General features: G+C 36.8%; 1 protein-coding gene and 1 non-coding gene across 2 annotated transcripts in view; one reads left to right on the top strand and one right to left on the bottom strand.

Moving 5' to 3' along the window:
* Positions 1 to 23072, top strand: part of LOC122789337 (cyclin-J-like) — a 292505-nt gene that overhangs the window by 175561 nt on the left and 93872 nt on the right. The gene's annotated exons all lie outside the window — the stretch shown is intronic.
* On the bottom strand, positions 5459 to 5531 carry TRNAR-CCU. The gene has a single exon. It is a non-coding gene; the product is annotated as a tRNA-Arg (tRNA).

Raw genomic sequence — 23072 nt, 5'->3', positions numbered from 1 at the left:
ATGCCCACATCACCTCCTCGCCTTCTCCCATTTAAGTGGTTGTGATTTTTCATATGGAGCAAGGCTGCCAAGCCCTTTACCTAAACCACAGTTAATCATCTCTTTCCCTTATGTGACAGCTAGCGTGGTCTAACCTTTGTTAGCCATTGCTTTCATTAAGTGATCTGTTCCCTTGTGCATTATTTACACAACCATTCTGTGTCCCTCCAGGCTTAAGTATCCTAATGTGCAGACCTGCGGTCCTACCTGATGCTAGGATAATCTTTCAGGCTTACCTTTCAATGGATGAAGAGTCCACAGATTCCATGGTTCTGCTAGCTGTAGAATAGCAGTCTGGCCAACCGATAACTGGAAACCAACAGCTGGAGTTTAGATGGATCAGGTTGTGAGATTCGTGACACAGGTTCCCTTATGAGGTGGCTTCCACTAGTGCCAAATTGGTGTCCATCCACCCTCTCTGAGAGGTGATGTGTCAGAAGTAAACCTTTCTCCACTGGGGCACTTGATTTGCCATCATCCAAGACGGTTGATGCAAACTTATGCCGTATACTTCTCTTCGATTCCTAGATCATGAAGTGCATGATTTGGTAAGACTACAGGCCTAGCACTCCTTTCAAAATTGTGGCAGTCAACATATCCCGCCAGATTAGCAGACTCTTTATGATGTCAGCAGCTCTTGTAAGTAACATGCACAGTGTTGTGGAACTTCTTACTGCCTTTTGTTACCAAGATTTAGAGATGGTACCTCTGTATGTAACTGACTACATTATCGTGATCTACTTAGATTTTTTTTTTCTGCAAGTGAAACATTTTTACAAATAGGAATGTTTAGCCTTGTATACATCACAGAGAACAAAATGCTAATTTGTCGTACTCCATGATTATGTTTTTGATGAAGCATTAACTTCCTACAGAGTAACAAATCAAAAGGGTAAGCAACACAACAGCAGAACTTGGGAAAATGTAATGTAGTGTATAAGTTTACGTAACCGACATTTTTGGTTACTGATCGGTTATTAAAAATATTTTGTCTGAGTGCAATGTTTTTACAGACAATGTTTTAGTCTTGTAAACAGCATAGTTAATGTCTAATGTGCTATGCTGATCGATTATTCTTTTGATGATGTGTGGCTATTTTAGTGTAACAAATCAAGTAAGTAGCGATGCAGCATTAGTGAGAAAATTTAATGGGCAAATATATGTTTTGGTAAAAAAAAAAAAAAAAAATCTCATAATTCAAGAACGGAAGGTTGTATGGGCTTTGCATTGTAAGAACACTTGTAACTTGACAAAAATTATAAATTTGAAGTACTTTTAAGCAAATCTCGTGTGTACGTTACATTGCAAATGCAGGGAAAATAAGAGCAAAGTTAAATGCTTAACTGATTAGTAATCAAAGGATGGTAGAAGTATGATGGCAGTGGAAAGCAGAGACTGATCCTTAACAAGTTTTGATAGTTACTAGATTTTGATATCTGAAGTAAAACAATATTAGATTATTTCATTGACTGAGCAGGAATGTACCCTAAGATAAGTTTTAATTAAGTGGAAAGCCACATCATGCAAGCAGGAGTCAATATGTACACGAAGCTGAAGCACAGAGATGTAATTTAGTAAGAGCACTCCATATAATCTAACGTTTGTAGTATCAGACATGCTTAACACTGGCCAAAGTGATTGATTGAAAGTCATTTGATCTTTTCTGTCAGTGTAGAGCGATCTCAGAGTTGGTATATATAATTAGCAGTGGGGGGGTACAGCTCCCAACAAGAGGAGTGCAGGGGGGCTTGCCCTCCTGCAAATAACATAAGAGTTTTGATTCATTGTTTTGGCTTTCGATCTTTTGGGCTTGATCGTTGGCTATTTGACATGTTTTGTACTTGGATGTTTCAAAGTACACCCGATTTTTATAGTCTGAGCCATCCTAGTCAGTGGTCTTGAAACAGTGATGTAGGCAATGGCAGGCTTTTATTGTGAAACTCTGCAATTTTTATTAACTAGTTACAAATCCTGCAAGTGTCCCATTGGTTGAAAGAGTATTATCTGTGCAGCTCCAAAGTAGTATATGCAGATATATATGTAGAGACATTTACAGAGTAGACAAAGCTATTAGTGGTTTTCTGAGATTACCAATTTCGCCTTGTCAGTTACATAAATGGTCAAATGTTGTGTTAACTACTTTAATTGCTATTTTAAAACTTTAAAATGCAGTAATGCACTCTGGTGTAGGAGACTGAAAGAATGAGGTGAGATTCAGTAGTGCCAGTCTGAGCATTGCTTAGAATTTTATTTTTTTAAATTTTCTGAAGTTTTTAGCTGTACTGATAGTTGTACCTGAATGGAAGTAGACGGATTTTAGAATCATCTGTATATTGGACAAAGGCAGTAGGGCTACAGGTCAAAATCGTCCTATTAAAGGACAAGCCACACATGATCTAACACTGTGCCGTTACCATCTTCAAGAGGATTCATACTGACATTATGGGTTCTTTTATCCTTTGACCAGTTTAGTCCTACTAGTCCACAGGTCCCTCTTTTTTCAGTGGCAACCCAAGGTGGTATTCTTACTGACTGGGGGAAGATATTGCCAAGGCACCAGGAAACTTCCCTTCCTCTTCTTCTTCAGTACCATGGGATAATTTACACCCCACCCCCCAGAACTACCACCAACTCAAGCAGAATGAACATCTGTTTAATATTTCATCCCAAACCAAGCAGATGTGAAACCGTCCACACAAATTATCACACTTGTTGAGATGCTATGTTGAGAAGATAGAATCAAAAGCTTTTAAAAAGAAAAGAATTACATTTACATAAGTTTGTTAACAATTTGTTTACCAGGTAGGTGCGTTCGTGTACTGGCCCTTCTCAGTCATGACCCTGGTTCAAAAAGTACATTGGAAAGCCAGAAGAAACATTTTTATACAAATGATGTGCAAGTTAGAATTACTGAAACATTGTTGTACAAATGGATGTTACAAAGCATAAGTACAAGATAGAATTCACTCGTGTGATTGTGGACTTACTGTGGAATTAAGAGTAAGAGAGCAAAACAATAAAGGAATTACTGTATGGTCTGAATAAAGTAGTAGAATTGCTGTGAAGTTAACAGTGCAATATGGGTGATACAGTCCTGAATATGATTATATACAAGATGTTTCGAATCATAGTCACACTAAAGAAATAATACTCAAGTAATTTCATTGAGAATACCATAAACGTGCTTCAGGCAGAATATATTGTGAATTTACTGTGCCAGCATCATGAAAGCAAATGCATTTAGACTCCTGAAATTTGAAGTCGTTCAGGCTTAGAGTCCAAAGTTTGGCTGTTTTTGACATCTGAAGCCATATGGTTCCAAAGAGCAGGTCTTATTCTAGAGTACTTTTTCACAGACAGCCTGTTTCAACTCGTGGTCTGACCAAAATAAGAGTATCATCCTGACTGCTTCTGAGTGAGTAAGTGGTAATTTAGTTTTAGTGGGGTTCCAGGAACCTATCATAAGAATTTTGAATATTTAGTGTACTTAGCAGCAGAGTAGCTCTGTTTAAAGGGAGCCATTGTGTCTTCTGCACTTGGTCACGATGATGTGCCCTGTTGTCTGCAAGCAAATCTCAGTGTTTGTGATTCTTCTGTCTGACGTTTTTGTGGACTAAATGTAGTCTTATGAGTGGCAGGTTATATTGAAGACAGTACATTTATGTTAAGAAAGGCAGTATTAGTACCTTAATATGACTAGCATCCATGCTGAGAGTAAGCAAACAGTATTGACCATTTAAAAAAAATGATAAATCTGTTATAGAGAATTTTTGTCAATACAGTTGTTGACAGCAGCAAAGAAGTGTAGTGCTGCCAACTTTGTGGAAGGAATTGTAAAACTTGTTTTCCAAAGTAAGGGATGGAGCCTTCCATTATGCCTCTGTTTTTAATAAAAGTGACTCGGTCGAGTGAATTTAAAGACCTACAGGTAGGTGCATGTGTGTGTGGGTGTGCTGCCTTTAAAGGTTGGGCGCCAGGCTGGTAATTCAACATTGTAAAAATTCACTGCCAATCATTAGCGGACCGGAGTTCCGCTGTGGCGACCCCTAACCAGGAAAAGCCAAAAGAAAGACTGGCAGGGCTTTGAATTTAAAAAGGATGCAGATGCATGTTAGTCTTGTTGAATGTAATCTGATTTGGGGGGATAAAATGTACTACCAGAAAGTGAACAGGGTCGGACTAGACAGATAATGTTTAAGTTTAAGAAGTATATCGTCAAAGGCGGAACAGCATTTGGTAGTAATATCAGCACTGAAAACTCTAGAGCAGAATGAAGCACAGAAAAGTAGATGTGAAATAAGTTGTTGTACAGCAATGAATAGTACACTATTGGAAACAGATGCAGTCATGGTTACTTTTGACTTTTATAAACCTTGACTGGTTAAAAGAAAACTTCATCACTTGTAACTCCAAGAAAAGAAGTTGATCTTTTAGGGAATCTAAGCACCTCATGGCTGTTTTCCACACAGTTATACTTAACATTATTTTCTATTTTTTATTCCCTTGTTTTAGTTTTCTAGTCAGTGCTCTAAAAGAACATTACCTATTTATATTTTTTTTAGCTCTGTTCCTCCGTTAAAATGGTCATTGTGCTTATATTTGTTATGGTTTGATTTGTTTTACCTATATTGCTGATTATTTGGTATTTGTAGTATGTTGTAGTAAAGCTAACTCACTGGGCTACCACTGAAAGCATGTTTTTCCCAGCTGGACTTCTTGGTTTGATTTAAAAGTAAATACTTATTATCATACCTTGGTGGTGCTGCGGTAGCGCTGTCACCTCACAGTAAGACGTTGTCCCATTTGATTCTCAGCTAGAGCGTCTTCTGTCTGGAGATATGCGTGAATGGGCATACCTTCATTGAAGGATGTGCGTCAGGGCTGGCAACTCGGCACGTAAAAATCTACTGCCAATCGTTAGCGGACCGGAGTTCCGCTGTGGCGACCCCTAATAGGGAAAAGCCAAAAGACACAACAACTTATTATCATACCTTTCAACCTCTTAGCACGAGTAATCTGGACAAGGCCAAAAATAGTGGGAGGACAAAACTAAAATTGGGAACAAATTTCAGTATTGCTCTTATGAACTTGAAAAGTTGCTAGAATAATACGGTTTGCTTTGGCATGCATTTTTCTGAGGGATATGAAGTCTGAAACTCCAATGCTGTCACTTAGTTAATTCAGTCCTTAGTAATTTGCTAGAATCCACCAATTTTATGAGGAACAGTCTGAAAATATGAAGCAAAAATCTGAGCAGTTGAAAGGTAGACTTAAACGCTCATAGATTCATACTAGGCTAACTGCCCTTGCGAGCCATTTTTAGCCTAGCCAATTATACCTTCTGAGACTCAAACACTGCACTTTGTGTTTGTAAGGCAAACACCTTAGCCATTAGGCCACCCTCAGTTCAAGATTATAACACCCCAGATGGGACTTGAACCCACAATCCTTGGCTTAGGAGGCCGATGCCTTCTCCATTAGGCCACTGGGGCCTGACTTGTTATGATCTGGTGTGGGGAGGCCAGCCTCATTGATGACGAGACTAATATATTCAGATATCAAACAGCTCTGCACTTGAAAACTTTCCCAGTTTACTAATCCCTCCACTTTTACCTGTAGCAATGTACAAACAGACATCACTGTCCAGATCTCATTTGCTGTGCATTCAAGCTAGTTGCATCTGAGAGATGGCCCCAGGTTACTTTTTAAACTTTGTTTTCTTTTTGGTTATTTTAACTTCATAGTGCAGTTATTTTATATAAATTATACTCCTTGATTAAACTTTCATATTCCAGTTGACATTCACTTCAGTTTTTTTTCTCCATTTTTCTTCTAATTTTGCAAAATCTGTGATCTTCACAGACCAATCCCTAGGTTTTGAAGCAGTTTCTTACCTTGACTTTCTTTACTTGCTCTTCAGTTCTGTTGCTGTGCAAAGTTCTTTTATGGTGGTTGGTGATTTAAACATATTTATTTTCATTTAAACTGGTGAGGTCTTTCAGTTGCTAACTGCGTTTGAGTTATTGTGGATAGCAAGGCATTTAAAATGCAGGATATCACATCAGGATAAACTGCTTTTATGATTATATTGTTTAGGAGCAGAAGAGCATTTTGATACTGCTTGAGGAAGCTGTTAAGAGTTCCTCCTGTAATTCTGTGAGGGACAACAAAAGGTATTTGAAGTTGTTTAAAATGGAAAAATGTATTCTATCTGCCCTCAATGGGGCTTTGACCTTAAAAACCTATTTGAGATGATTGAAGGCTATGACTGTGGTTGTTGAGGGAGCTTATCCTGGTCTAAGACTATATAAAAGTGTAAAACTGATAAATAAACCTTTCTGTGTCCTCAACAAAAAGGCTAAGCACTTTGCTGAGTGTACTGTTAATTTTGTCTGCAGACAAGTGTCCTGCTGGGTTTGTTAGGATTGGTGGTTTGATATTTGTTACAAATCAAGAGACCTTTAGAATTATTGGACTCAATGCCATTAGCAAGGTTTGGCTTGATCTCCATTCATGCTCTGGATATCAAGTACAAGTTTCTATGGTCCCAGCTTGTGGGTCCTTTAAACTTTAAATTCAGAACATCAGGTGCATGCAGACTGCATCTCCTGTAGTGGCTTTAACAAGACTAATGCTGCCAGGCTCAGCACCTGAAACTTTCCCAACCTACTGATCCCTCCTTTTTATTCATAGCAATGTGGCAATGGACATTAATGTCAGGATCTCATTTGCCATGTGTTCATGCTGGTTGCACTTGAGTGGCATATGCCATCATCAATTTCCTGTGTTCCAGGGTAGGGGATGGAGGTATTGCCAAAATAAGACTGTCTAAGGTGTATGCCATAAGCAAATTTAAGGGCCAATTTGTGCATCATTGTTTTGAAAATGAGTGTAGTCCTCCTTGCACTTAAGGCCTTTCAGAACTCTTTTTAGGGAGCAATAGCCATCCACAGTAACAGCTTGGCAGTGGTTTGGGATATCGGCAAACAAGGAGAGATTTCCATTCTAACTCCTGTATTGAGAAGCACTGTAGGTATGGGCATGGGCATTGGCTATGTCCGCAAACCCACTTTCTGATGATCATTCATCTTCCTGGGGAAAGCTGTCAGACAACCAGGTTGTCATTTACTGGTGCCTTACTAGTGATCCCAAAGTCTTTCATTTGTACAGAATCTATTCCATCTTTGGTGAAGCCTTACTTAGAGCTGCATGAAAGTGTTTGTGGACCCTGAGCATCCAAGTTTCGATCACTGTATGCAATAAACAAATCTATTCATATTTCTTCTGTTTGCACATGTCATTTAGATGGGTGGGTTCAGTCCCCTACTGTGTCAGTGGACAGTCATTCATCCTGCCTCTTCTAACAGCCACAGTGACAGTGGTTTTCTCCTCCCTTGGGGGTGTGGGTGCTTTGAGCAGAGAAAGCAGTCCAACGGATCTTGACTTGACAAGAAGCCACCCTTCATATCAAAGTCTTGGAGATGAGGGTGGTCGCCATCTTCCTACCATTGCAGGCCCTTCAGGGATTCTTCAGGAAGTTGTTATTGCTGCTCATACAGTGGAAAGCACATTGTTAGTACAGTATGTTAACTAGCAGAGAGGAATCTGTGCTTATTTTTGTATGCCGAGAAACCATGAGGGTGTGCTTTCAAAAAGAGCTGAGAAGACCATTGCTCATTCCAGAGCAAACCAGCTACCTAGCAGATAGGCTTAGTGGGTGTAATGTGATGCTTCTCAAGTAGTTCCTCAACCCATCAGTAGTACATATATTCCATTGCTGGGGAGAGCCTTGCTGCAGTCTTTGATTCCCTGTCAAATACCAAGTGCAGCAGCTTCTTTCCCCTAGTCCTTCTCCAGTGACAGCTACCCAGGAACTGTAGACCAGTAGCCAGCTGGGACTCCTCTATGCATTTTCCTAGTTGCCATTAATGACTATGTTTCATTAAGAAACATCCTTATGCAAGGCCTCAGCCATTCTCATCGCCCCTTTCTGGCAGATCCATTTCCCAATGCTTTGGCCTCCTCTAAAGTAGTGCTCTTGGCTTATACATTCCAAACGTGATGTCCTATCCCTCCCATCTGGTGAGCTTCATAGACATTCCACCCCTCAGATTGACCAAATGGTTTCCCTAGTTCTGCTGGTAATCAAGGAGCCTTCTTTCCCACCTAGAGTAATTCAAAAACCTTCTCCTCACAGGCTTTATAAGAGCAAATGGAAGAGATTTTCCATTTGGGCCCTTCAAGAGAGACTGGATCCTTTCTGTGCTCTAGTTTCTTCAGTATTCCTCAGCACTGTATTCTGGCTGTACTTTCTCTACCATCAAGGTTAATTTAGCAGCTGTTTCTGATTTTCCACCAGGATTTTGATTGAACAACCTTAGCTTCCCAGAAAATCTACAGAAAGTTTGTAAGACTTTTACTCATGACACTTTTGAGGCCACCAGTTTTGATTAAGCACCCCTTATGGATCTTAACTTTTTGGTTTAGAGGCTGTGATATGCCATCCCTGTGACCCAGCCTCCTCATCTCACTTAGTTTCTCTCCTAAAAGGCCTTGTTGGTGGTGGCTTATCACTTCAGCTAGATGAATATCAAAGCTGCATACTCTCTCATCACAACCTTCATATTTCATTTTTACCAAAGATAGTTTCCCTGAGAATCAACCCTTTCTTCATACACTAATTAATTTACTTTGAATAAGCCTATGCACCTCCGAGCCTTCTTTTCAAACCATACCTGTGAAAAAATGCATGCTAGCTACACATGTTGTATATTGACAGGCAGTTATGATTCTATTTCCACTACATGAAGAGTTTTAGGAAAGACAACCAGCTCTTTGTCTTAACCCTGTTCTCAACCAGCTGTTCATTTATTTCTCCTCTGTCACCTTGTCTGAATGACTGTCCAGCTGCATACTCTTCGTGTGTCAGGCTAACAGAACTATACCGAATAATCTTAAAGTGCACCTTACAAGTTCCTTTGCAAATTCCACACCCTTGTTAACTCTACTTTAGACTGTATTTGTGCTGCTGCTACATGGTCTAACATGCACCCCTTTACTAGACCTTACAAGCTAGATGTTCTTTTTGGGCCCAAGTCCTTGTGGTCCTCAAAGATATCCTGTCATGATGCCACCCGGCATGTTTGATAACTGGGGATTTGTCTCCGTTAAGGTGGATGGAAGTAATAGCCTAAAGTATGAGTTTTTTACTTTATATAATGCTGGATATTTTTTTTTTAAACAAGAAACATAGTTTATTGAATTGCTACTTAGGACACAGGCAATCATACATTTATATAAATGAAAACCGACCATATTAACATTTCATTTGCAAATATTATACATCACCTATAATTTTCTGGGCATTCATTGTCAGTCAGACATTACATAGCTCATTCAATTCCTGCCCTTTTATCTCTGTTGCTAAATTCTCTACTTCTAGTACGATTGGTTTAGACTTTGATTTCCATTTTCTAGTAATTTCTTTTTTGGCAGCCATAAGAATTAAACTCAACAAGGCATTAGTATGTCTATGCGACTCCAAGTATGTGTCAGTCAAATCATTTCCTTAGTCACACCAATTTGCTCACCCAGTATTTTTTTTTTTCAAAACAGGTTTATTGTTTTAACATATAAGAGAAATATCATAACAATTTTATACAAGTAATTAAAAATAGATATTATTATAATATTCAACAAAACAACTAAAGTATGTACAAAGACATCCATTACAATCAGATCAATTAATTAAATTAAAATGCCGTGCTATTGAAATTAGAATTTTTTTAACAAATTTTGTAAATTATCCCATACAATATAATAAGATGTTTTTCTAGTTGTTCTTGTCCTAATTGTGTTTATTTCCATATGGCACACTATATTCATAACATTTTTAAATTCATTGAACGAAGGAGGTGTATCTGAAATCCAATTTCTGGTTATTATTTTCCTAGCCACTGCTAGAATAGACCATAACAAGGGAAGCTTAACCTTTTTAACACTTTGAGGTACAGGTGTGTTGAATAATATAAGAGATTTAGAAATAATTAAATTATCTGTAAAAAGAGCCTGCAAAATTCATTAATTGACTTCCAGTATTCTTTCAATTTTATACAGTCATAAAACATATGAGCCCAGTCAGCATTAATTTCTACATTACATCTCTTACATAAATTATCTTTATTATTTATTTTATTCATCATCAAAGGTGTATGAAAAGATCTATGTAAAAATTTCCATGTATAAAGTTTCCAGACAATGGAAGATGTAGTTCTATAAGCAGATTCCAATATATATTGTTTATCTTGTTGATTTGGTGGGTCCCCATTAATAGAAGTGAAATAATTCCAGTATGAATCTACACTGTAAAAAGTTTCTTGTCTGATAATTTTATGTATGTATGAAAGTTTACCTTTATCAGAAACTTTATGTTGTAAATTTAATATCAAGTAATCAATCAGTGTTGGAATAGATTCTTTAACTGCTATAGACATTAGATCTATTTTATTAATGAGATGTTGTCTAAAGGTCTGAACCTCTAACCAGCAAGTTTCTCTTAGATCAAATTCTTGTTTTAAGAAATCTAGATTTTTAACTTTATTATCAGATATCAACTGATACCAGTACTTTAGATCATTATCTATAGCTAAATGAGTTCCTTCAGAAGTAGATGACAAAAGCATACCCTGAGTATACATTATAGGGAATATAATAAAATTCCATTCCCTATACTTAGGGTGCATGACTATAAAGTTACGATAGCTAATAATAATGTTTAATGGGTAACAAACAATATGTTTAGGTGTAATAGGTGAAGTACAAAATTCCTTTAGTAACCATAACATGGAGTTATTTACAATCATATTTTTATGTGTTAAGGAGATTTTCATGAAGTGCATACTAATTAGCTCCCAATAATCTTTCCATTTTGCAACATATGACTGATCTATTAATAAAGTAATAACTTTTACAATAGAAGAGATAGTATATAAATTAAAGTCTGGAAAATAAATACCCCCTTGAGACCAGCTATTAGTATGTTTCTTTAATGCAATCCTAGGTCTATTAGGTGCCCATAGGAAATTTAACATTAGTGTATTCAGTTTCTTGATAATTATTTTTGTAGGTGGAAGTATTATTGATTGTATTAAGTATAAAATCTTGGGGAATATTATCATTTTAATAATTGTAAGTCTCTCCTCCATAGTAAAAAACATATTATTCCAGGTATTAAAAAGGTTTTGTATATTAAGAAAACAGGTATTATAATTATTATATATAACAGATTTAATATCTTTAGATAGTATTATACCTAAATAAGTTATCTGACCTGAATTGGGTACATATTTAGTAAAATCACTAATGAGAATATTTTTTGTGTATATATAGGTAGTATTTTAGTTTTTTCTTCATTGAATATTAAACCAGAAATACTTTTAAAATTCATCATTTTATCAAATAGAGACTGCATAGAAGAATTAGATCCTGCTGATGTAATTAGAACATCATCTGCAAAAAGTTGAATTTTGGATGTTATATTTTCATCTATTTCAAAACCCTCTATGTCAGTACTGTTTCTGATCAAAGTAGCCCAAGGCTCCATTACTAAAGTGAATAATAGTGGAGAAAGTGGACATCCTTGTTTTGTACCTTTAAAAATGGGTATTTGTTGTGAAACATATGTTCCTACCTTAATATAAGCCAAAGTTCCTTTGTATAAATGCTCAATTAGATTTACAAATGCATCTGAGAAGTTTGTGCACTTCAGTAAGGTAAACAGATAGTCCCAACTTACTGAATCAAATGCTGAACTTATATCAAGACTAATGAGTGTTAAATCTTTCTTTTTCCTATTTGCAAAATCAATTAATGTTAAAGTTCTTCTTATATTATCAAAAGTATTTCTATTTACAATGAAACCTGTCTGATCTATATCTATAATGCCGGGGATGATTGTCTTCAATCTATCAGCAAAAATACTCATAAATATTTTATAATCAACATTAAGTAATGAGATGGGCCGATATGAAGTACATCTAGTTGGATCTTTATTAGGTTTTAAAATTGGCAAAATAAATGTATATTGCCAAGATGGGGGGGGTTATTAACTCAGTTTGGGCCAAAATAAAAACCTTATGTATTAATGAATATGTACTTTTAGAAAGGATTTTATATATCTCTGGTATAATACCATCATTACCCGGTGCTTTGTTTGATTTAAGCTTATTTATTTGTGTAATAACCTCTGTATATGAAATACTCTTGTCCAATAGTTTAATCTGTTGTTTATTAAGCTTTTATTCATGTTTGTGGTTATAAACTCCTTTATTTTATCTTTGGGTTCCATGTTAATGTTATTATGGTTAATTTTGTGAAAGTGATTTCTAAATTCATCTAGTATTTCTGGTATACTAGAAACATTCTTCTTTTCCTTAGCGAAAAGATTTCTTTGATATCAATTTGTTTATTGAACCTATTTGTTTTATTTTTAAGTCTATGTAAGTATTTGGGGCTTATTGACTAAGACAAAATTTGTATTCTCTAAAGTTATTTTAACTTTATGAGTTAAAATTTCTTTGTATTTCTCATTTAGTTTGTTTATTTCTTCAATATCTTTCTTGTCCATAATATTTTCTTTATTATTATGTTTATAAGAGTCTAATTTACTTTGAATATCTAACAATTCCTTATCCCAAGATTTCCTTTTATTATTATACCATCTGATACTTTGTCCATATAGATATGATTTTAAGGCATCCCAAACATAAACAATGGAGACTTCAGGAGTATTATTTATGTCTAAAAAATGTTTTACTTCTGAAAGTATATATTCTTTATAGTCTTTTAGTTGAGTTAAGTATGCTGGTATCTTTTTGATCTGGACATTATGAGTATTTTTATCATGAATTCAAAAACAATTGAATTATGGTCAGATATAGGACATGAAATGATTTTGGAATTAATTAAATCTGTTACCATCTGGTTAGAAATAAAGACCCTATCTATTTTTGAATAAGTTTTGTATCTGTTAGAAAAAAAGGTGTATGGTAATGATTTTGAATCTATCTGATTATTAATATCATTCAAATGATAAGAATTAGCAAAATCATTTAAATGTTTTGCATTAGATGTAATTCTTCTTTTTCCTATAGTGGTAGTATCACTTTCATGTAGTATACAATTAAAGTCACCAGCTAAAATAATATCTCCTATAGAGAATGATATGATATTATCAAGAAGATGTTTCACTGTATTAATACCAATTCCAGGTATCCAATATACATTAATTAAAGTGTAAGTCTTCCCATTAATTTGTATTGTAACCATACAAAACATTCCTTTGTCATCCTGATAAGACTTAATGGTTTTAGGAATGGGCATACTTTTATTCCATAAAATAGCCACTCCTCTTTTTTTCTGAGTGTGCTCTGAACTAACCAATACTGTATATTTGTTTGTGGCTAGTTTATCAATATCTTTTTTCAAGAGATGGGTTTCTTGCAGGAAGACTAAGTTGGCCTTATGTAAATTAATTTATCTTATTAGGCTTGCCCTTTTACATGGATTATTCAATCCATTAATGTTTAAAGAAATTCCTTTTAAAGATGTCATTTGGCATTTTTAAAACTTAAGAATCTTATGATCAAAATAACAAATAAGATAAGTAATGTTACATCTCCTCCTTTAGGTGTACCTTTAAATATAGCTGTATTTATTGAATCTCTTATGGGATTTTGTATAGGATTCAATTTTGTTTGTAGTGACAATGAGTGTACAAAATATATTGTGGATGTCAAAACTATATACATATAACAATGAACAAGTGAAAATAATGTAAGGATTAAACCTTGCATCCAGCCTGGAGTTATAAACTCCAACTTAGAGTAGTATTTACCACTCAAGTTAACCCCCTACCCTAAGCAGCAGTACCTCAGCTACCACCTTATCAATTTAATACTAGTTATATTTAACTGAGATTAACAGTTTTCAATTCAATTATCTAGCAAGACAAGACTACACATTTGGTAAAACAGCATCATATAAACTAAAATAAACTTCTTTTTTTTTTAAAAAACTGTTCATACTACTATATACATCTATGTAATATAAAACACTTGTATTCAAATAGCATTCAAATAATCTTGATGTTAGAAATCAAGAGGAGAGAAAAATAAGTTCTAACATTCATTTAAATCAAAAACTTTGGCTAATACGATTCAGACATTACATATATTAAGATGCATCTATTTTCTGTCATGTAAATGCAGTCAACAGCTTCCAAAAAAAAACTTGAATTGCTTGTATATGAGCATTTACTCATACTCATTATTGTCAATAGAATAAAATATTGTATTCATAGAAATTGTTATAAATCATACTGCATAGTTATGCAGATTCTCAGAAACACTTGCATTATTGTAAAAAAAAAAAAAAAAAAAAATCCATCACACACACATATATATATATATATATATATATATATATATATATACATACACACACATACACACACATATATATATATATATATATATATATATATATATATAAAAAACACGAACCCAAAACTCACAAAAGTGAAGAACGTAGTTGCAAACGTAGCGACCCACAAGTAGCAAGATATGTGCTCAATAAAAAATAAAAAGGCCAATAACTGACGAAGAAACAGTTCAGTAACGGCAGCTTGAATAACCTACTACAACTCTGTTGTCCAAAGTAGCGTATATCCCGATGTTGATAAACAGTCACGTACCATCCATAAGATGTAGGTAACACTTTAAAAATGCTGTATACCAGGAAATCACTTTCAATACAGATCCAAAAATCGCCACAAGTAAGAAAGAAAGATGTTTAATGAATAAAACGTAAGCGCTTTCACGAAATGAATTCGCTTCCTCAGACGTTCACAATTCAAAACCACTCACTACTATAAATACAATCAGGAACATATCAAAGTGCATACGTCATTTCCTGCCTAGCTTAAAGGTATAGCTAAACAATAATGCAAGGATAATACAGCCTTCATGTGCAGATATTGAAACAACTTAAAACAACTTAAAACAATAACTGTAGTATTAGGTAGAGCAAAATAATACTAAAACTAAAAGGAATAAAACAAATCCATAAAGTAAATGCAATTAATATTAATACAAATAATTTAAATAATTTAAGTAATTTAAATAATTTAAATAATTTAATGTGGATAATTGAATAGTGCATCAAATTATGATGGTATGAATAACGTGGTTATTTAAGGGGTCTAGCCTTAAGTATGGGTTTAAGTGGTACATAGTCATTAAGACCCCTACCACGATGAGATGCCAACCTCAATATCCACTTAGTTTCAATAGTTTCTGTATTATTAACATGATCTCCGCCACGTACACTGGTGGGAGAAATGCACAAAACTTGAAATAAGAACACATGTCCTGTACAAGATATCATGTGCTTGGCTAGTGCACTGCAAGTGTCTAACCTGTTGAAACAGTATATGTGATCTCTAATCCGCTCCGTGAGGGGGGTTAGTTCTTTCCATAGAACTTGAAGCATGTTTGACAACATGCTACATAAATGACGTTCCTGGTGTTGCAGTCCGAGTAACATCTCAGCTCCCAGAGACGTCCATCGTTTGGGTTTCTAAAGAAACGGGATGTGTCAATGTAAATGCACTGAGGACACTTACCACATTTATGAGTGCCTAAATCGTAGGGAGAAAACAAACATATAGCATCATTACTCAGCCTAGGATAACAAAGGTGCTGTTTGAGATTTTTAAGGTTACTGAACACATAGCGCGGATGATTACCAACTACAGACTGGGTATCCGCATTGATGTTAAGTATGTTCCAGTTATCAAGTATAGCATGTTGTACCAACTGTACATTCTTACTATAGGGTAAAACCAATGCAACTTGTTTAGATGGAAATTTTCTATCAAAGCGTGGCCTAGATCCAGAAAAATAGGGCCTACCCCTATTAGGCCTTAGTTTAACAACCTCAGTATAAACTGAGTCAACCTTACCAGGACAGTATCCTCTATCAAGGAAGCACTGTCTAAGTCTGATAAATTCAGTATGAAACACATTGTCTTCTGAACACAGTCGTGAAATTCTAAGGGCTTGGCCTTTAATGATGTTATCAAAGGTTCTAGGATGATGCATACTATCGGGTTTCAAATAAGATGCTCTATAACAGGGTTTCTTAAAAACCTTGGTAGAGATATACCCGTTCTCAACCAAGATGGTAACATCTAAATAATTCACGCAACTTGAGGAGTAGTCAATCGTGAATCTCAGAAATCCTTCCAGATTATTCACATGATGAAAAAATAAATCAAGTGCACCAGCTGTGCCATGCCAAAGGAGAATTAGTCAACAAAACGTCTATAAAAGACGATGTTGGTACATGTTAACATAACCTCTCTCTCCCAGGCCACCATAACCAAATTGGCATAGGAGTTGGCACAGCTGGTGCCCATTGCCACCCCTGTAGTTTGCTTGAAGTACCTGTCAAGAAAAACAAAATAGTTGTGTTCTAGAACAGTCTCAAGTAGTAAACAAATCAGGTCAGTTTCCATGGGAGTAAGAGTTTCAAGTAATAATGATTTAACCAATTCAATACCACGCTGATTAGGGATGCATGTAAACAGAGAAGTCACGTCCATCGTGACCAAGAGCATATCATCCAAATTGCCAAGACAACTAGTACACTGGTATAAATCACCCAGAAATTGACTAGTGTCCTTAAGAACATATTCAAAACGTGTTAAAACTCTCTTTAAATGATAGTCCAGATAAATGGAGAGGGGCTCAGTGAGCCAACCTTCCCCTGCAACTATCGGTCGAAATGGAGGTGAAGTCTCATGTTTATGTATCTTTGGTAGCCCATTGATACATGGTATAACTGGAAAAGGTACCACAAAATATTCAAACAACTCATTGGTCAGTAGACCTAACAATTTACATTCTGTCAGCATATTAAAAATGGAACTATAACAACTTTCAACATCATTCAAAATAACAGGTACATATGCATCAGTTGAAAGCATGTCCATCATAGAGTCCAAATAAAAACCCCTGTTCATGACAACAATACAGCCGCCCTTATCGGCGGGCCTTATGACAATAGTATCATTAGCCTTCAAAGCTGCTAAGGCATGAAACTCAGATCTGGTTAAATTATCAGTCAAGTCTAAGTTGGTCACAGAAGAAGAAGAATATAAATCCTTCTCAACTGCATTCAGAAAAAGTTCCAAGTCAGGGGGCAGGTGTGGATTGGTAAGACTCTTCTTCTTGAAAAGTCTATCAGACATACAGTCAACATCTTTATGTATCAATTTCAGTGCAACATTTCTGAGAAAAAGTCTAATAGATAAAACATTCTCACTAACATCAATCCTCTTACTTGGAATAAATGTCAGGCCCCTACCGAGCAATGAATACTCCGCATCGGTAAGTGTATGATTGGAGATATTCCAAATCAGCGACCGTTCCCCCATCGCTGTGGTTGAGGACGATTGTAGACTTCCCTCCGCTTGGCTCCCGTGGAAGGTTCCTGATCCAATGACCTCTTCCTCCCTGTCCGGATAGGAAGAGGAACTTCGGGAAAACCCTGAGGATCCTTGTGATGTAAACGATCCAACTGAATCTTACGCCTGACCACTGTACTAGTCCGAGCTGGAGCATCATGGTCACCATCTACCTGTATAGGGCGGGACTCCGCTGGCGTAAAATAAACAGAGGTTGTTGATCTATCACCCGATTTCTCAGAGGCTAACGGACAAGCTCGTACATTCTGATCCGTCAAAGTCCGTTCAGCTTGTACAACATTAGCTGACGTGTCCACATTTAACACAGTGTTGGTAGAGTCAACAATAGCTCCAACAGAGGCATTACATGTAGCAGTAGGAGGAGCAATCCTATTATTGAGTGAGTGCTGTACAGGAGGTGGATTCTTCGGCCAAAGAAATACGTTGTTATTTTCGAAATCTTTCTTGTCACGCATAAGTTTCTTCTTCTTCTGCGTGATCAAATTAGTACCATACCTGGAGACTCTATCCATCAACTCATGTAGAAAAATGTCCAATAAATCAGCTCCCATGAGGTCTGTGAGCTGCTGTTGTTGCTCACCAATGGTCGCTAATAGTTCATCTTCCTTCGGTTTAAAATAGTCGATGAGTAAGTCCATATAGGCCCTACTGGCTTGAAGGTTGATCTTCTGCCATCTGACCAGTAAATCCGGCAGGGACTCACCATAGGTCGGCATATTGAGTATGCGCAGACCTCTTGGTATCACCTTGCAATGAATACTTGCCTCTAGGTGATGTCGTTGGCACTGTAATCTCTTATATTTAAAGAGATTATTCTCCAAATCCCGCTTAATTTGTCTGATAAGTATGGTGTCATCAACATCTATCTCGACAGTTCCTGTGGTATCAAAATCCTCCAAAGACATCAACGGATTAGTATAATCAGTTAAAAACTCCTTCAACGATCCAACAAAGCCCGTAGAGACTTTGTTCTTATCAACAATGCACCCCAGGACATTAGAGTCAGCCACTGCTTCCATATCAACGCTACAGACACAAAGTTTATAAAAAACACGAACCCAAAACTCACGAAAGTGAAAAACGTAGTTGACCACAAGTAGCAAGATATGTGCTCAATAAAAAGATTAAAGGCCAATAACTGTGAAAAAACAGTTCAGTTCCAATTCCCACTTGAATAACCTACTGCAACTCTGTTGTCCAAAATAGCGTGTATCCGATATTGGTAGACAGTCACATCCATATAATGTGGGTAACACTTTGAAAATGCTGTAAACCAGGAAATCACTTTCAATATAAATCCAAAATGCATACAAGTGAAAAGAAGTTTTAATGGATAAAACGTAAGCGCTTTCACGAAATAATTCGCTTCCTCAGACGTTCACAACTCAAAACCACTCACTACTATAAATACAACCAGGAACATATCAAAGTGCATACATCATTTCCTGCCTAGCTTAAAGGTATAGCTAAACAATAAGGCAAGGAAAATACAGCCTTCATGTGCAGATATTGAAACAACTTAAAACAACTTAAAACAATAACTGTAATATTAGGTAGAGCAAAATAATACTAAAACTAATAGAAATAAAACATATCCATAAAGTAAATGCAATTGATATCAATGCAAATAATTTAAATAATTTAAATAATTTAACTAATTTAATGTGGATAATTGAATAGTGCATCAAATTGTGATAGTATGAATAGCGTGGTTATTTAAGGGGTCTAGCCTTGAGTATGGGTTTAAGTGGCACATAGTCATTAAGACCCCTGCCACGATGAGATGCCAACCTCAATATCCACTTAGTTTCAATGGTTTCTGTATTATTAACATGATCTCCACCACGTACACTGGTGGGAGAAATGCACAAAACTTGAAATAAGAACACATGTCCTGTACAAGATATCATGTGCTTGGCTAGTGCACTGCAAGTGTCTAACCTGTTGAAACAGTATATGTGATCTCTAATCCGCTCCCGTAGGGAGCGGTTAGTTTTCCCTACGTAGAACTTGAAGCATGTTTGACAACATGCTACATAAATGACGTTCCTGGTGTTACAATCCGAGTGACATCTCAACTCCCAGAGACGTCCATCGTTTGGGTTCCTAAAGAAACGGGATGTGTCAATGTATATACACTGAGGACACTTACCACATTTATGGGTGCCTAAATCGTGGGGAGAAAACAAACATATAGCATCATTACTCAGCCTGGGATAACAAAGGTGCTGTTTGAGATTTTTAAGGTTACTAAACACATAGCGCGGATGATTACCAACTACAGACTGAGTATCCGCATTGATGTTAAGTATGTTCCAGTTATCAAGTATAGCATGTTGTACCAACTGTACATTCTTACTATAGGGTAAAACCAATGCAACTTGCTTAGATGGAAACGTTCTATCAAAGCGTGGCCTAGATCCAGAAAAATAGGGCCTACCCCTATTAGGCCTTAGTTTGACAACCTCAGTATAAACTGAGTCAACCTTACCAGGACAGTATCCTCTATCAAGGAAGCACTGTCTAAGTCTGATAAATTCAGTATGAAACACATTGTCTTCTGAACACAGTCGTGAAATTCTAAGAGCTTGGCCTTTAATGATGTTATCAAAGGTTCTAGGATGATGCATACTATCAGGTTTCAAAAAAGATGCTCTATAACAGGGTTTCTTGAAAACCTTGGTAGAAATAGACCCATTCTCAACCAAGATGGAGACATCTAAATAATTCACGCAACTTGAGGAGTAGTCAATCGTGAATCTCAGAAATCCTTCCAAATTATTCACATGATGAAAAAATGAATCAAGTGCACCAGCTGTGCCATGCCAAAGGAGAAAGAGGTCGTCAACAAAACGTCTATAAAAGACGATGTTGGTACATGTTAACATAACCTCTCTCTCCCAGGCCACCATAACCAAATTGGCATAGGAGTTGGCACAGCTGGTGCCCATTGCCACTCCTGTGGTTTGCTTGAAGTACCTGTCAAGAAAAACAAAATAGTTGTGTTCTAAAACAGTCTCAAGTAGTAAACAAATCAGGTCAGTTTCCGTAGGAGTAAGAGTTTCAAGTAATAATGATTTAACCAATTCAATGCCACGCTGATTAGGGATGCATGTAAACAGAGAAGTCACGTCCATCGTGACCAAAAGCATGCCATCCAGGTTACCAAGACAACTAGTACACTGGTATAAATCACCCAGGAATTGACTGGTATCCTTAAGAACATATTCAAAGCGTGTTAAAACTCTCTTTAGGTGATAGTCCAGATAAATGGAGAGGGGCTCAGTGAGCCAACCTTCCCCTGCAACTATCGGTCGAAATGGAGGTGAAGTCTCATGTTTATGTATCTTTGGTAGCCCATTGATACATGGTATAACTGGAGAAGGTACCACAAAATATTCAAACAACTCATTGGTCAGTAGACCTAACAATTTACATTCTGTCAGCATATTAAAAATGGAACTATAACAACTTTCAACATCATTCATAGCACATATCTTGCTACTTGTGGGTCGCTACGTTTGCAACTACGTTCTTCACTTTTGTGAGTTTTGGGTTCGTGTTTTTTATAAACTTTGTGTCTGTAGCGCTGATATGGAAGCAGTGGCTGATTCTAATGTTCTGGGATGTATTGTTGATAAGAACAAAGTCTCTACGGGCTTTGTTGGATCGTTGAAGGAGTTTTTAACTGATTATACTAATCCGTTGATGTCTTTGGAGGATTTTGATACCACAGGAACTGTCGAGATAGATGTTGATGACACCATACTTATCAGACAAATTAAGCGGGATTTGGAGAATAATCTCTTTAAATATAAGAGACTACAGTGCCAACGACATCACCTAGAGGCAAGTATTCATTGCAAGGTGATACCAAGAGGTCTGCGCATACTCAATATGCCGACCTATGGTGAGTCCCTGCCGGATTTACTGGTCAGATGGCAGAAGATCAACCTTCAAGCCAGTAGGGCCTATATGGACTTACTCATCGACTATTTTAAACCGAAGGAAGATGAACTATTAGCGACCATTGGTGAGCAACAACAGCAGCTCACAGACCTCATGGGAGCTGATTTATTGGACATTTTTCTACATGAGTTGATGGATAGAGTCTCCAGGTATGGTACCAATTTGATCACGCAGAAGAAGAAGAAACTTATGCGTGACAAGAAAGATTTCGAAAATAACAACGTGTTTCTTTGGCCGAAGAATCCACCTCCTGTACAGCACTCACTCAATAATAGGATTGCTCCTCCTACTGCTACATGTAATGCCTCTGTTGGAGCTATTGTTGACTCTACCAACACTGTGTTAAATGTGGACACGTCAGCTAATGTTGTACAAGCTGAACGGACTTTGACGGATCAGAATGTACGAGCTTGTCCGTTAGCCTCTGAGAAATCAGGTGATAGATCAACAACCTCTGTTTATTTTACGCCAGCGGAGTCCCGCCCTATACAGGTAGATGGTGACCATGATGTTCCAGCTCGGACAAGCACAGTGGTCAGGCGTAAGATTCAGTTGGATCGTTTACACCACAAGGATCCTCAGGGTTTTCCCGAAGTTCCTCTTCCTATCCGGACAGGGAGGAAGAGGTCATTGGATCAGGAACCTTCCACGGGAGCCAAGCGGAGGGAAGTCTACAATCGTCCTCAACCACAGCGATGGGGGAACGGTCGTTGATTTGGAACATCTCCAATCACATACTTACCGACGCGGAGTATTCATTGCTCGGTAGGGGCTTGACATTTATTCCAAGTAAGAGGATTGATGTTAGTGAAAATGTTTTATCCATTAGACTTTTTCTGAGAAATGTTGCACTGAAATTGTTATATAAAGATGTTGACTGTATGTCTGACAGACTTTTCAAGAAGAAGAGTCTTATCAATCCACACCTGCCCCCTGACTTGGAACTTTTTTTGAATGCAGTTGAGAAGGACTTATATTCTTCTTCTTCTGTGACCAACTTAGACTTGACTGATAATTTAACTAGATCTGAGTTTCATGCCTTAACAGCCTTGAAGGCTAATGATACTATTGTCATAAGGCCCGCCGACAAGGGCGGCTGTATTGTTGTTATGAACAAAGGTTTTTATTTGGATTCTATGATGGACATGCTCTCAACTGATGCATATGTACCTGTTATTTTGAATGATGTTGAAAGTTGTTATAGTTCCATTTTTAATATGCTGACAGAATGTAAATTGTTAGGTCTACTGACCAATGAGTTGTTTGAATATTTTGTGGTACCTTTTCCAGTTATACCATGTATCAATGGGCTACCAAAGATACATAAACATGAGACTTCACCTCCATTTCGACCGATAGTTGCAGGGGAAGGTTGGCTCACCGAGCCCCTCTCCATTTATCTAGACTATCATTTAAAGAGAGTTTTAACACGTTTTGAATATGTTCTTAAGGACACTAGTCAATTTCTGGGTGATTTATACCAGTGTACTAGTTGTCTTGGCAATTTGGATGGCAT

Source organism: Protopterus annectens, chromosome 14.part0 (genome assembly GCF_019279795.1).
Source record: "Protopterus annectens isolate FY-2018-M chromosome 14.part0, PAN1.0, whole genome shotgun sequence".
Lineage (NCBI taxonomy): Eukaryota > Metazoa > Chordata > Ceratodontiformes > Protopteridae > Protopterus > Protopterus annectens.
The sequence above is the reverse complement of the archived record's forward strand: the minus strand, read 5'-3'. Positions and strand labels throughout refer to the sequence as shown.